At 34.0% G+C, this 9629-nt stretch overlaps 1 non-coding gene across 1 annotated transcript; it reads left to right on the top strand.

Moving 5' to 3' along the window:
* Positions 1–1069: 1069 nt before the first annotated feature.
* Positions 1070–1151, top strand: Trnas-uga (transfer RNA serine (anticodon UGA)). Its single transcript has one exon. It is a non-coding gene; the product is annotated as a tRNA-Ser (tRNA).
* The last annotated feature ends 8478 nt before the right edge of the window (positions 1152–9629 follow it).

The following is a 9629-nucleotide window of genomic DNA, read 5'->3' on the forward strand; positions in this document are numbered from 1 at the left end:
AATACTGTCAAAAAAGAGTACATCTGCACATACCACCAGAAAAACATCCATGAGAGAACGGTAATAGGAACAACATGTTTGATTTGCCATCAAGCGTTTTCTAGCAGGCGGGCCTTTCGTAATCACAATTTATGAAAGCATACAAATACTTGGGAGATACCTAGTCATGCATGTTGTAAAAAGTATTTTAACATCAGAGAAATTGCAGGAGCACATGAAACTGCATTCAAATCTTCAATTGAAGTGTGCAGATTTTGACAGAAAGCTTACTTGCAAAAGGAATCTGAAAGCTCATGTCAGGAAGTGTCGGGACCAACACATTTAAAGGTTCAACTACTAGTATGACTCATGTACAAAATCCTACAAGTTCAAACGTGACCTGACGAAGCATGTTAAAGAATGTCAGATAGCAGAGGTCATTGGCAGTATGGCACATTTGTGGCAGATTATTTATTAGGCAGTCGTCCTGCGATGGACACGTAAGAAATGTTCACAGATCGTCATCATAGGACAGTCTTTAAGGTATAAAGATATTAGCCATTAAAAGACGCTTTAGGATGTACCATTTTGTATAAAGTATTCACTTAGATATTTTCTCAATGTACATGTATACCTTTTTTAACCGGTAGGAAACTTTCGCAAGTTGTATTGTAATGTTTGAAATGATGTACTTGGTACAGGTACAGAACACAGGACAATGGTTTTTATCTCGACTAATTTCAAAAAGGAGCTAGCGGTGGACAAAATAAAAATATTTTTATTTCATTTTCTTAAAAATCACAGCGCTGCATCTGACGAATATAACATCATTTTGGTGTAGCCCTAATCGTAGCATTGAAGTGCCTGCAAAACACAAATATCGATTAACTTTCAAAGACACATTTTATATTTTTACAGATAGAATATGATAGATATGATTTACGAAGGCAGTGACGATACCTTTTGTGTCAACCCAAACAGTTGCTGATGTGGAAGATTTGACGTTTCCCTCCCATCTTATTTTTCATTTAATACAAAATTACATATTTATTTAGTAATGATAAATATATTTATATATTAATATAACATAGCTGTGATGGCCGAGTGGTTAAGGCGTTGGACTTGAAATCCAATGGGCATTGCCCGCGCAGGTTCGAACCCTGCTCGCAGCGAAACAATTTTGCTTTAGAGCACTGCAGATAATGAGAAGTCAAATAAATAAACTATGAAAATAAAATGCGCTGTATATCAATTATATTATCAAATATTTTGTACATTGGCAAATGAACCCACCGTCACGCACCCATACACAATATCTTTTATGTTGACCTGATCAACACCTAATAACGCATCTCATTCTTATTGTAACTCGGGACGGGAATGTTATATATTTTTGCAAAACTAATCCCTTTGAAAACTTTTCGTCCAGTAGGCTTCATGTAGATTCCCATCCTTGCCTACGTGACTCTGGCTGTGTTTCAAGTGTTTTTTTATTTCCTCATTTTGAGTACAATAAATCCAATTCTTGATACTGTAGCAGAAATATATTATTCTTTTAATGATCAATTTGAATAACGATAATTCTGATATTTCAGCGATTACTTTTACAAAAGAAAATGCCAGTCTACGAAAAAGCATGATTCATACTGAAAGACAATCTAAAAAAACGTATTAGCACTATTATTATTATTATTATTACTATTATTATTCTACCACATTTATAGCACTCTTTTCATGCAAATGAACACGTTCAAAAATGCTTTACAGCATACATTGCAAAAATACAATTACAAATTCAACAGAAACAGAAAAAGAATGCCTTTTTACATTAACAAAATCATGAATGCAAAACATATGGATACAGCAAAACAAGACAAACATATAAAGACACATATATATTTAAAAGAATTAAGTGACCCTTGGATAAAATACTGTTCTATGCTCTGATGAAAAGTAAAAGTGTATCGATCAGTTTGCGAAATGTTTTTGAAAGCAGGCAGCATATCAGCTTCCCTAATCTTGACGGGAAGGGAATTCCGAAGTTTGGGAGCAGTGAATGAAAATCTCAGTTGCCATACATAGAGACCGTACCATAGCTCTTCGCATACTTTGATTTTTCAAACTAAAGTGATTTTACAAGTGCACCGATTTCGATACAAAAAGTAAACAACGGACTCTGTCTATGAAACTTTGAAATGAATGAATGACAGTCGATCTTAGTCATAATACTGATTGACAGTGAACGCTAATGACTCCATGTGTTGCAGAAAGGTATTTAGTTTGTAACTGAAATTTCCCATCAATTGAAATCCTCTCAAAACTGGTAAAATAATTACTTATATTCGGACAAAACTCACCGTCTTTGCCGTTCGACAGCTGTAAAAAGGGCAAATATAAAAGATTCAGTGTAAGTAAAATTTCACTGGTACTACCAGTTAGTAAGTTCATACTCTGAATAACACGTCAGAGAAATGTGGACAGATTTGACCGATTATGACGTTGGCAGCATTAGATTATATTTTTTTCTTTACACAAAAATTGCCGTTAGGTAACAAAGCGAATACGCCGATAATCCGGAGTTCACTGATTATTGTTCCAGTTCACGCAATGTAATCCAGCAATTAAACTGCATAGCTAACAGCTACTTCTGTTATAGGGAAGTGGTAGAGTGTCTGCCTTAGGTGTGAGAGGTCCTGGGTTCGAGTCCCAATTAGAGCTTAACTATTTAGATTCTGCTAAAGCATAGTTTTGCTGTTAATAGACTGTTCCAGATGTTCTAAATTTTTAGCACACAGTATCATATATCATTATTTAGCAATCCAGATCAAAGTTGAATGTTAAATCAAAAGCACCCAATTAGAAAATATTGACTATATTATGTCCCTTTGATGTGTATGCTCTCCATGTTCAAGAAGAGTTACATTTCCTTGATCACAAAATTTTCGTTAACATGAAAATATTAAATGCTCATAACTCCACACTTCTGGTTAAAATATTGTCTATATTTCTGTTTTTGAGAAATATATGGACATTTGTCTTCATTTCAAAGCTTTTTAACTTCAAACCTATGATTTGAAAAACTTAGGTACTATCTCTACCATACATCACAATTTTAGTCTTTGGCACAACTAGTGCCAGCGTGTCTTGTGATATTAGGTCTCTAACTGGTCTATACACTTCTGTCATATCCTATATATAAGCAGGGGGCTGATCGTGCATAACCTTGAAAGTGTGGGCCAGAACCTTGTACTGTACCCTGTATTGCACTGGCAACCAATGGAGCTCCTTCCCTTCAGAACCGGTGTAATATGATTGCGACGGGATGTCCTAGGCATAACGCGGGCTGCCGATTTCTGCACATGTTGCACTTGTCAAGTGTGCTGTTTGGATTACAACTAAACAGTAGTCTAACCATGAGGTAACCTGGCAATTTACAAGGGTCTTTGTGGCATCACTGGTTAGATACCGTCTGATATGACCTAATCAAGCTCGACACACAATAAAATTTATTTTGATGGCATAAACACGCCTATGTACGCTCTTAAATAAAAATAGCTAATCTTTCAGAGCCAATTAGATAGCATGGTCAGAGGCCGTTAACAAATTTCTGTCAAACGTCAAGATTTAGACTGATTTTCTTTCCAAAGCGACAAAATAAGAATAATGTTAGGTAACCTCCACCCAGATTCATCAATGTTTAAATTTGAGACTAGGCTTACACTGGCAGTGTCTAGGCCAGAATGAACCAACTAAAAAACTTGTCGGTAACGTTTTTCAGTGTTATTTTATGATTAACGCAGAACAAGTACAAATTATTTCGAATTATAGATTTATGTGTTTTCTTATTTTTTTCTTTTTAATAAAAAGTCGATGTAAACCTTCAAATCGATTATTTTAACTGTGTCTTATCATGCTCTCTTAGTGCCTCTTGCCAAGCAGAGTCTGGATTTGAATAGCGTGTCCAAGTAGGTGTAATAAAAACATTTTGAAATATTTAAAAGTTAATCTCTACACTTACCTTAAAATGAACAGCTGTGATGATCGAGTGGTTAAGGCTTTGGACTCGAAATCCAATGGGGCAATGCCGGTTCGAACCCTGCTTGCAGCGGACTTTTTCAAAGGATATTATAAATTCTAAGGCTGTTTGACGACGCATAATACTTTTCAAGGACTTTCCTTGTTCACTGGCACCAGACCAGAAATAAAAAGCACTGAACATAGAGATAGACACTAAAATGTTCAACGATAGAAATACATTAAATAAAGTATAGAAATTTATTTCCAAGTTTTATAAATAAATCATTTTACAAATGTGACATTTATGACAGTTTTGTTAATATCAATAACATAAATTTTAATATTTGGTTTAAAGTTGCGATTCGAAAAGAATGCCTTAGGCCAGTACTTACAAGCAGAGATATCTATTAGTTTACTTCAGTAATAGGTATACCTCTGTTATGATATCACGTGGTCTATGGCGGACAGTTCAAATTTTTGTCGCTCTCTAGAAAAAATGATTTTAATAGTGTTTATAACGCTTGGATACTATATATTGTAGTACAAACGGAATTATGAATGAATTGTGGAACTATGTGTCTAAGAATAATCTTCTTTGGAACTTTAATTGAATGCAAAATCTCAAAAGTTCATATTTCAATAAAGGAACAAAGGATTATAGCTGTTTATCAGCGCGGGCCTGAGGCGGTATAGATCATTGTATTATTAACTTTCGGATTTATTTAGTGAAATGATCATGTTTGTGTAATGAAAACTTTAAATGCCACAAAAAAAGAACAAGGATAAAAAGGCGAAACGGAAACTTTCATCGCCTGATGATTCGAACAATCAACCGGGTAAAAGACAGACAGCCTCTTACAGCACAATGAGTCAGCCATCCAATGTACAGCCGTTAAATATGGCAAATATGAATAATATGAACACGTATCAGACGAATGGTAATGCTTTCTATTCACCTCAATCCCAACCGCCCCCTTCTCAGCAGTATGTGACCTCACCCATGGGCTTACAACAGTTCGCTCCTGTACCACAGCAGGTGTTTAACCAACAGGCACAATCCTCATCCTATGTCCAAGATAATTTTCAACAGACTGTTATGAGTAGATTTGACGCTTTAGACAGTAGACTCAAAAAGTTAGATTCTATTCAGGAGCAGTTATCCTCGCTTAATCAGAAAATTTCAGTCATGGACGGACGAGTTACATCCCTTGAGGAGTCAGTGAGCAAAACTAATGACCGCTTGAATACTGTTGAAAATAGTAGAGCTTATGAGTCACAGGTATGTGATGATTTAATATCGAAACAATCAGAAATCGACAAGGTCTTACAAAAGGAACGAGAACGAATCACTAAGTTGCAGAAGAGTTATGACAAGTTCAAATCGGTTCCCGATGAAATAACAGATTTGCAGTCGCGATCGATGCGGGACAACCTGCTTTTCTTTGGCTTCGACGAATTAAGTACTGCTGAAAGTAGGCGATCTGAGAATTGTGCAAATACTGTTCTGGACTACTGTAAAAACACCCTGAAAATCGTAGATCCAGAAAGTAGCATTAAAATCGAAAGAGCGCACAGGCTTGGAAATAAATATGACAGTACGAAATCGAGACCAATTGTGGTTAAGTTTAATCATTACCCAGATAAACTACTGATAAAGCAGAAGGCCTCTGATTATGCAAAAAGCCTATCAGCTCAGCCAAAGATACGCGTCAGTGAGCAGTTTCCCAAAACCATTCAGGATCGGCGACGCTTGTTGATCCCGGCGATGATAAAAGCTAAAAATGATGGAAAGACTGCTTACCTATCCTATGATAAACTGTTTATCAACAATAGAATGTACACGGTGGACAATGTGTCCACTTCTGGATATAGCTAGGAAGTCTATGAGAAGCAGTTATCGTTTCTATTGTGGAACGTTCAGGGTTTAAATTCGAAACTTAATGACTGTGATTTTGTAAATTTCATAAGTGATTTTGACATTTTGTTATTTGTAGAATCATGGAACTCTACTACAGCGAACATAAAAATTGAAGGTTTTGATCATTTTAACTGTCCTCGTCCCAAGTCGAGTAAAAGGGCAAAGCGCGAAAGTGGGGGAGTTATTGTGTATTATAAAGAATGTTACAAAAACTATCTAGAGCTTATTAGTTTAGATGCTAGAGGTATAATATGGTTTAAAATTGATAAAAAGTTTACTCATGCCCAATCTGACGCATATTTTTGTGTGAGCTACATACCGCCTGAAAATTCTGCTATGTATAGAAATGAAAATTCAATGTTATATGAGTTCGATTTTTTCGAGCATATTAATACTGAAATTCGTAAATATAGTGACCTTGGTACTGTGTTCTGGGTTGGTGACCTAAATTCTCGCACAGGCGACTTGCCGGATTATGTATTGAATTTAAATCTTGACCGTTATGTTGATATCCCATTGTCTGGTATTCAGACGTCTAGTTTACCTGTGAGACGTAATCATGATCAACAGGTCAACAATTTTGGCTTACACTTGTTAAATATTTGTAAAGAAAACGATATATGTATTATTAATGGACGCAAGGATGATGGAAAATGTTCTTTTCATTCTATATTGAGAAATAACCCGGTTTCTAGTTTAGTTGATTATGTAATCACGAGCTATGAGGGTTATCAAGATATAACAGATTTTTGTGTTCTTGAGTTAACAGAATTCTCGGACCACTGTCCTATTGTTTTTGCATTAAAAAATTGTATTGATATACCACAAAATGATTCGGTTGAATATGACAAAATCTTTTGGGATATATCCAAAAAGGATTCTTTTATAGAACAAGTAGATAATAATTCTGTATTGTTTGATAGAATAAATAGCAGATTGTTATCTGGAGAATATGATATTGACCAGTGTATGAGTGAGTTTTCAAATTTGGTTCATGATATCTCTTACAGATGTTTTGCAAGAACTGTTAATAGCCGTCCGAAACCAAAAAAGAAAAAATCGCCTTGGTTTGATGAACAATGCAGACGAGCAAAGTCTAACTTTTTTGCAGCTAAACGTCAGTATATGTCAAATAGGTCTGAAGAAAATAAAGTGCAGTTTTTGAATTCAAAACATGTATATAGTGCAGTTAAACGTAAAGCTAAATCAGTCTTTTATAATAAAGAGAAAATTAAACTGTCAGATATGAGCAAAACGTCTCCACGTAAATTTTGGAAATATATTAAGAAATTTAAAAACAATAGTAATACTACTAATAACGTTAAAATCGAGGACTTTGTTTCTCATTTTTCGAACATTTCAAATGAATCACAAGGTCAATTTGATATTAACGATCATAATGTGTCACGTGATGTAACTGTAAATGTTGATCAGTTAGATAGATCAATATCTGTAGAAGAAATAGAAAAAACAATATCTATGTTAAAACGTTATAAAAGCTGTGATTATGAAAACAATGTATCTGATTTCTTTATTGATACAAAATGTTATATAGCACCTTATTTATGTACCATGTTTAATTACATATTTGAAAACTGTATTTATCCAAATTCATGGGTAAAGGGTGTGATTGTACCTATTTATAAAAAAGGTGATGCAAATAATCCCTGCAATTATAGAGGAATCACACTGGTAAACGTTATAGGTAAAATTTTTTCACTGTTACTGAGAAATCGCATAAACGCATGGTGCGAATCAGAAAATGTTTTTAATGAGTCGCAGTTTGGATTTCGTGATGGACGCTCTACTGCTGATGCTATTTTTTTGTTGCATACTATTATTCAAAAAGTTTTGTCTAAACGTTCTAAGCTTTGGTGTGTTTTCATCGATTATCAACGGGCTTTTGATACCGTTAATCATGATGCATTATGGGTAAAATTACTCCAAACTGGAATTAGCTGTAAAATGGTCAGTATGATTAAATGTATTTATAATGTTGTTCAGTCTTGTGTGAAATTGACAAATACTGTAGAGTTGTCCAAATTTTTCGATGTTACTATCGGTTTGAAACAGGGGGAGCCATTATCTCCCCTTTTATTCATACTTTTTATAAATGATATTACTGATAACTTACATATTAATTTGTTAACAGACAGGGATTTTGATATGTTAACAATGTTTATGATATTATTTGCTGATGATATTGTACTGTTTACCACTGATCCTAAAAGCCTGCAGGCACAAATTGATAGCGTTTATCAGTATTCACAAAAGTGGGGCTTGAAAATCAATGTTGATAAAACGAAAGTATGTGTTTTTGAAAAGCGTAAACAAAATGTCTATCCTGATTTTGTCATAAATGGTGAAAAAATTGAGATCGTAGATAATTTCATATACTTAGGTGTAAAATTCACATACACTGGTAATATGTCAGGCGCTGTAAAAGCTCTACATGATCAAGCCCTAAGAGCCTATCATAACCTTTTGTCATTGTTTGATAAAGTTAATTTTGATATTAAAACTAAACTCTCATTGTTTGACAAAATGGTGGTACCAATATTGATGTACGGTTCAGAAGTATGGGGGATTTATAATAGTACCAGTTTTAAATGTGTGGATAAACTTCATGTCAGATTTTGTAAATATATACTTGGTGTTAAACATCAAACTCCAAACAGTGCTGTTCTTGGTGAATTGGGTAGATTTCCGTTATCAGTAATTTGCAGGGAAAGATCAATAAAATACTGGCTGAAACTTATGAAAAATAGGGACTCGCCTTCTTTTAAGATGTATAATGACCTATGCCAGCATGTACAAACAAATTGTTGGGCAACTAGAATTCATTCTGTGATTGATCACTTAGGTTTTAGTAACATAAGACTTAATTTTGATAGAACTGTAAATTACTTCCCAACTATACAGCGCAGAATCCGTGACCAGCATATCCAAGAATGGAGAGAAACCATACATAACATGCCAAAACTAAACTACTATTGTAAATATAAAAATGATTTTGTTTTTGAAGATTATCTCTGTAATATTACAAATGATGACTTGAGAAAATATTTCTCTAGATTAAGATTGTCATCTCATAACCTTTGTATAGAAAGTGGCAGATATAATGGTACAGTAAGAGAAAATAGACTATGTATATTGTGCAATCAAAAGGCAGTTGAATCGGAATATCATTTTATGTTATGTTGTGACAAATTCAGAACAGTTCGTAGAAAATACTTTAGAAGCATATCTTGGCCTTGTATACAGAAATTTAACTCGCTTATGTCTACAAAAAGTAAAGGTTTGCAGATAAAAATATCTAAATATATTAAAGACTGCATGTTAATAAGAAAAAATGCCCTGAAAAACTTAGCTGTTTCTTAAATGTATATTGTAATAATGTGTATACAGCCATGTATTAAGTATCCATTATGATTTGTGTATGTATATGTGTCTTTGCCATAGTATGTTTCTGTTTGTAAATGGCCAAAGGCAAATTGTTTGCTGATTATGCCAATAAACTTGAAACTTGAAACTTCCCATGCAATTACACAATTGAGTGGAAAATGAAAATGGTTTAAAACACAATGTCACAACAAAAACATTTAGGATTTATTCATATGTGTTTGATTTGCCCTTTAAAGCTTGCTTCATATGATTTTGTCAGCTTACTTATGGTAAAAAATTAACTTTTAAAAAGCCAATAATAAAACGAAAT

Source organism: Mercenaria mercenaria, chromosome 3, assembly GCF_021730395.1.
Source record: "Mercenaria mercenaria strain notata chromosome 3, MADL_Memer_1, whole genome shotgun sequence".
NCBI lineage: Eukaryota > Metazoa > Mollusca > Bivalvia > Venerida > Veneridae > Mercenaria > Mercenaria mercenaria.